This window comes from Triticum dicoccoides, chromosome 2B (assembly GCF_002162155.2).
Source record: "Triticum dicoccoides isolate Atlit2015 ecotype Zavitan chromosome 2B, WEW_v2.0, whole genome shotgun sequence".
NCBI classification, from domain to species: Eukaryota; Viridiplantae; Streptophyta; class Magnoliopsida; order Poales; family Poaceae; genus Triticum; species Triticum dicoccoides.
In genome coordinates this window covers 488,434,972-488,441,766 of record NC_041383.1, presented here as the reverse complement: position 1 = coordinate 488,441,766, position 6,795 = coordinate 488,434,972, and positions in this window count along the sequence as shown.

Below are 6,795 nucleotides of genomic sequence, written 5' to 3'. Positions count from 1 at the left end.
GGGGCCGGGGCGCCGGGAGGCGACGGGCGGCGGCGCTGGGACGGAGCGGCGGCGGCGCGCCGGCGGGTGGGGACGCGGCGGCGCCGGGCGGCGCGGGCCACGGGGCGCGGGGCGGCGGCACGGCCGGATGGGCCGGGAGGGCCCGACCCGGGCCTCGGCGGGCCGCGGCGGGGGAAGCGGCAGCGCGCCACATGGCGGCCTCCAATTGGACGGGGCGCGGCGGCGGACGCGTCCGGCCAGGGGCGGACATGTCCGGCGCGCGCCGAGGGGAAAAATCTAGGGTTTGGGGGTAGAATGACCCAAAAATTTTGGGGGGAGGTCTAGTTTTATAGGTAGAGGGAGCTAGGAGAGTCCAAATGAGGAGCGGTTTTCGCCCACACGATCGTGATCGAACGACCGAGAGCATGGAGGGGAGTTAGATGGGTTTTGGGCCACTTTGGAAGGGTGTTGGGTTGTATAGAGAAAGGGGGTTTTACGGTTACCCGGTTAACCGTTGGAGTATCAAACGACCTCCAAATGACACGAAACTTGACAGGCGGTCTACCGGTGGTATAGCAAGGCCGCTTGACAAGACTCGGGCCATTCCGAGAAAGTTTAACACCCACTCACGAAAAGAGAGAAGAGGGGGACGCCGGAGGACATAGGAGCGCCGGACTGCAAAACGGACAACGGGGAAAATGCTCGGATGCATGAGACGAACACGTAAGCAAAATGAAATGCACATGATGACATCACAAAATGCAACACGCAAGCAAATGACATGGCAACTACGACGAATAACTGGCGGACACCTGGCGCAACGAATCCGGGGCGTTACAAGAGCCCTGGCCGGACTGCGGCCAGGACGGTTGGGATGCGGACGGCGAAGAAATTCAAAGCCCACCCACCACCCAGTTGGTAGCCGCTGTCGACGATCTAACCGACATGCTAGACTATGACTCCGAAGACATCGAAGGTATGGACGACGATGCCGGAGACAAACAAGAACCAGCGCCTACCGGGCACTGGAAAGCCACCTCATCATATGACATATACATGGTGGATATCCCAAAGGATAGGAATGGCGAAGGAACAGAGGAGGATGACCCCTCCAAGAAACAGCCCAAGCGCCGGCGTCAGCGGTGCCGCTCTAAATCCCGCCACAACAAGAATGAAGATTCCGGCACCGGAGATAACAATACACTGGACAGTGCCGAAGACAACCCACTCCAGCAAGATCCAGCGCAGGAGGATGGAGACGCCAGCCCTCATGAGAGAGCGGCAAAAGAAGAGGTAGAGGATTATATGCCTCCCTTCGGAGACGAAGCAAGCCTCGACGACGATGAATTCGTCGTGCCTGAGGATCCCGTCGAACAAGAGTGTTTTAAACGCAGGCTTATGGCCACGATGAACAGCCTCAAGAAAAAGCAGCAACAGCTTAGAGCTGATCAAGATCTGCTAGCCGACAGATGGACTGAAGTCCTCGCGGCCGAAGAGCATGAGCTCGAACGCCCCTCCAAAAGCTACCCTAAACGCAAGCTGCTCCCCCGATTAGAGGAGGAAGCGTATGAACCCGCATCACCAGGAGACAATACAGCTGACCGACCACCCCATGGTCGCGACAGAGAGGCCTCTAGGCCCTTCACTAGACCCGTACCCTGGCACCGCCCGAAAAGCACAAGACCACAGGGGAACACTCCGGACTTGCGAGATATATTGGAGGATAAGGCAAGACAATCAAGATCGATCTATGGATCGCGTGGGCGCCCCACGGTACGTGACGACAACCGTCGCGCCGGACACAGTAAGTCCGGCCGGGCCGAACAAAATAGACAAATCTCTTTTGAGCTCCGTCGTGATATCACCTAGTACAAAGGCGCCGCACACCCACTATGCTTCACAAATGAAGTAATGGATCATCAAATCCCCGAAGGGTTAAAACCCGTGAATATCGAATCTTACGATGGCACAACAGACCCCACGGTTGGATCGAAGACTATCTTCTTCACATCCACATGGCCCGCGGTGACGATCTTCACGCCATCAAATATCTCCCCCTCAAGCTTAAAGGACCAGCCCGGCATTGGCTTAACAGCCTGCCAGCAGAGTCAATTGGGAGTTGGGAAGACCTGGAAGCCGCATTCCTCGATAACTTCCAAGGCACGTATGTGCGACCACCAGACGCTGATGACCTAAGCCACATAATTCAGCAGCCAGACGAATCGGCCAGACAATTCTGGACATGGTTCTTAACAAAGAAAAACCAAATCGTCGACTGTCCGGATGCGGAGGCCCTCGCAGCCTTCAAGCATAACATCCGCGACGAGTGGCTTGCCCGGCACCTAGGACAGGAAAAGCCGAAATCCATGGCAGCCCTTACATCACTCATGACCCGCTTTTGCGCGGGTGAGGACAGCTGGCTAGCACGCAGCAACAACCTTAGCAAAAATTTTGGCAGTCCGGATTTCAAGGACCGGAATGGCAGGTCGCGTCGTAACAAAAGCAAATGCCACATCAACGGCGACAATAGTGAGGATACGGCAGTCAATGCTGGATTCAGAGGCTCCAAATCCGGTCAGCGGAAAAAGCCATTCAAAAGAACTGCTCCGGGTCCATCTAATTTGGACCGAATACTCGACCGCTTGTGCCAGATACACGGCACACCCGAAAAGCCAGCTAACCACACCAATAGGGACTGTTGGGTATTCAAGCAGGCAGGCAAGTTAATTGCCGAAAACAATGACAAGGGGCTGCATAGCGATGACGAGGAAGAGACCCGACCGCCGCACAATAGAGGACAGAAGGGTTTCCCCCCACAGGTGCGGATGGTGAACATGATATACGCAACGCACATACCCAAAAGGGAGCGGAAGCGTGCACTCAGGGATGTATACGCGATGGAGCCAGTCGCCTCGAAGTTCAATCCATGGTCCTCCTGCCCGATCACTTTTGACCGAAGGGACCACCCCACCAGCATCCGCCACGGCGGATTCGCCGCATTGGTCTTAGACCCAATCGTCGATGGATTTCACCTCACCAGAGTCTTGATGGATGGCGGCAGCAGCCTAAACCTGCTTTATCAGGATACAGTGCGCAAAATGGGCATAGACCCCTCAAGGATTAAACCTACCAAGACGACCTTTAAAGGCGTCATACCAGGTGTAGAGGCCAATTGTACAGGCTCAGTTACACTGGAAGTGGTCTTCGGATCCCCGGATAACTTCCGAAGCGAGTAGTTAATCTTCGACATAGTCCCGTTCCGCAGCGGCTATCATGCCTTGCTCGGACGTACCGCGTTTGCAAAGTTCAACGCGGTGCCGCACTACGCATACCTCAAGTTCAAGATGCCAGGCCCTAGAGGAGTCATCACGGTCAACGGAAACACTGAACGTTCTCTCCGGACGGGGGAACATAGAGCGGCTCTCGCGGCCGAAGTACAATGCAGCCTCTTAAGGCAATTCTCGAGTCTGGTCGTTAAGCGGCCGGACAAAGCTAAGCGCGCCCGGAGTAACCTACAACAAGACCACCTGGCACGTTCCGAGCACGCGTAGCAGTGCGGCCCCAACCCTAGCCCCTGCAAAACGTCCAAACAGGTCCTTCGCGTAGACCATTACGCTCTGAAGATACCATGGGCATGGGGAGAGGGGCACGACCAAAATAAGCCCAGACTGCGGCTCAACCACACCAGGGGCTCTCAAGTGTGTCGTTCTTTTTTTCTTTTTACCTTTTATTTTTTACCCACAGGACTCCGTTCGTCAGAGGCCCTGTCCGGCAGCAGACCTGCCGAACTCACGATGCAACAACCAGGGGAGGATAAAGGCTACAACGAATATACAGGTGGTCTCCATTACAAGCATTTTTATACACCAATCCGCAGCCTACCCCCGGAGCGGGATATGTTTAACAGTCCCATCCCTTGCTTATCGCACTATTTGTATCGTTCTGCATTCATAGCAGCACTTATTGAATAAAACAATGCAGCACCTTTTTGCTTATAATTGCATTTTTTTTCATACATATGTTCATTTACGACATGTCGCATCCGTACACTTTGGTACGGCTAAAAACACACCAGGGGCTTATGTTTCCAGCAGCATGGTGTGATAAGTCCGGACACTTTCACAAGTGCGGCACCCCGAACTTATATCATTATATGCATCGGCTCCGAATCATGTCTTGGGTCAATAGTTGGGTTTGCCCGGCTCCCATGTTTTGTTACCTTACGTTCCGTTATATCAGCTAAGGTAGCACTGGGAGAACCACTGCGATTGCGCCCCAGTTGAGCTGGGTTAACGCCTCAGTGGAGAAAGCTAAAACTGACCGTCATGATGAGGTGAGAGCCGGTCGCTGTTCGAGAGGTTTTTGCGAGTCCTTAAAGACTTATGCCGCTTAGAGTGAGGAGCCGGATCCTGTCCGGCCCAGGCGTGGATAGCGCCCCAAATTCGGCCTTCCGAAGACTAGGGGCTTCGCCGAAATTTAAAATTATAGAATTCTATGGCTAAGTGAGAGTGTTCAAGCATTATAAGTCCGGTTGCCTTGTTCGCTATGTTGAGCGCCTCCCTAGATGGTCCCAAAAATGGGAACAAGAGTGCTCAAGTTTATCCCGAACACCCCAGCACTCGTGGCATGGGGGCTGAAGCCGACGACTTGCCATCTCTCAGATTTGATAATCAGCCGCACAGAAGGTACTATTTTAAATTAACAAGCGTTGCTTAGCGCATATGAAATAAGTTTTCAGCGCATAGGATAACAAAATGTGATTCTACTCAAAAATTACATCTTTGGAGCACTCCCCCGCAATAGTGCGGGCGCCCTTCAGCACACTCTTATAATACATCTCGGGCGTGCGATGCTCCTTGCCCACTGGTGGCGGGTCCGTCACAAGCTTCTGGGCATCCATCTTGCCCCAGTGCACCTTTGCGTGGGCAAGGGCCCGACGGGCACCCTCAATACAGGCGGAGTGCTTGATGACTTCAACCCACGGGCACGCATCCACCAGCCGCCGCACCAGGCCGAAGTAGCTCCCAGGCATGGCCTCCTTAGGCCACAGCCGAACTATGAGGCCCTTCATGGCCTGTTCGGCCGCCTTGTGGAGCTCGACCAGCTGCTTCAGTTGGTCGCTAAGGGGCACCGGATGTCCGGCCTCAGCATACTGAGACCAGAAGATCTTCTCCGTCGAGCTCCCCTCCTCGGCCCGGTAGAATGCGGCAGCATCGGACACACTGCGAGGAAGATCTGCGGACGCTCTTGGAGAGCTCCGAATTCGGGTAAGCAACAGGTAATTAACACTCACATGCTTACTTTGCATGAAAAATGCCTTACCCGCTGCTATTTTCTTCACCGCCTCAATCTCCTGGAGGGCCTTGTAGGCTTCGGCCTTAGCGGCTTTGGCATTCTCAAGAGCCGTTGCAAGCTCAGACTCTCGAGTCTTTGAGTCATGCTCCAGGCTCTCATGTTTTTTCACAAGATCCTGGAGCTCTTGTTGTACCTCCGCCACCCGCGCCTCCTGTTTCTCTCGCTCGGTGCGCTCTGCGGCCGCATTTCGTTCGACCGCGGCCACCGCCTCTTTCAGGGTCGCCACCTCGTTAGTGGCCCCTGCAATACCCACGTTATCCTTGTCATTCTTTTTGCAACCAAAATACTTTTCTGTAAGGTACAATTTTACTCAGGTGTTACTCACCTTCCTTGTCCTCGAGCTGCTTCTTGGCACAACCGAGCTCGTTCTCGGACCGCTCAAGGTTTTCCTTCAAAGTATTGACCTCCGCAGTCAGTGCGGCAGAGGTCAGCAGCACAGCCTGCAATCACATATTGACATATTTTTTAACTCCTGCGTATATCTTTTTAGATCCTCAGTCCGGCTTTTCTTTCCGAACACCGAACCAAACATCAGGGGCTACTGTCTATGCGGTACCATTTTTTACATATTGAAATTCTTACCTCAAAGCCTGTTAGAAGGCTGCTGCAGGCTTCGGTCAGCCCGCTCTTGGCGAGCTGCACCTTCTGAATCACCGCACTCATAACAGTGCGGTGTTCCTCTTTGATGGAGGCGCCGTTGAGCGCCTCCAGTAAGTTATCCGGTACCTCCGGTTGGACGGAGGCAGCCGTCGTCACGGTCTTGCCCTTCTTGCGAAGGGGTCGCCCGCCGGACTCCGGAGCCACTGTGGGTTCCGGGGCCGAGTCCGGTGCAAAGTCCGGGAGGTTGTCCTGCGACACCTCCGGGGTCCTCTCCTCCTGGTGGGTCCCTTCCTGGGATCCCACCTCGGCATCGTCCGCATCATGGGGGGTGGAGGCCGTCGGAAGAGAATCCATATCCGACGCACCTAAGGACCCGCTCGACGAGGCGGGAAGATCATCCTTAGGCGGAATGCAGGGTTGTATGCGGCATTAGAAAGACATTATGTGGCGAAAAATAAAAACCTTGAAGTTATTCGGGAGTCCGGATACATACGATCTCGCCAGGGGCTTGGCCCTTGGAGGCCAGTCCTCGTCGTCGTCACTGGCGTTGGCGGAGCAGTCCGGGGGAAGAGTTTTTCCCTTCTTGGACCCCTCGGCCTCCCTTGTTGGGGAGGCCTTCCTTTTCTTCCCTCCCCCCGCTGGGGGAGAGGCTTTCTTCTTCTCCTCCTCGCCTTGGTGGGAGGAGTCAGCCTCGGATTCATCATCCGATAGCACCTGAAAACGGGAACTCTTCCGAGTCCCCGTGGCCTTCTTTTTCGCCTTCTTCTTCGGCACCACGTGGGGTGCCGGAGCCAGCAGCCCCGTTAGGCGGGCGTCCGCTGGGTCCTCTGGCAATGGGGCCGGACAGATAGTCCGTTCGGC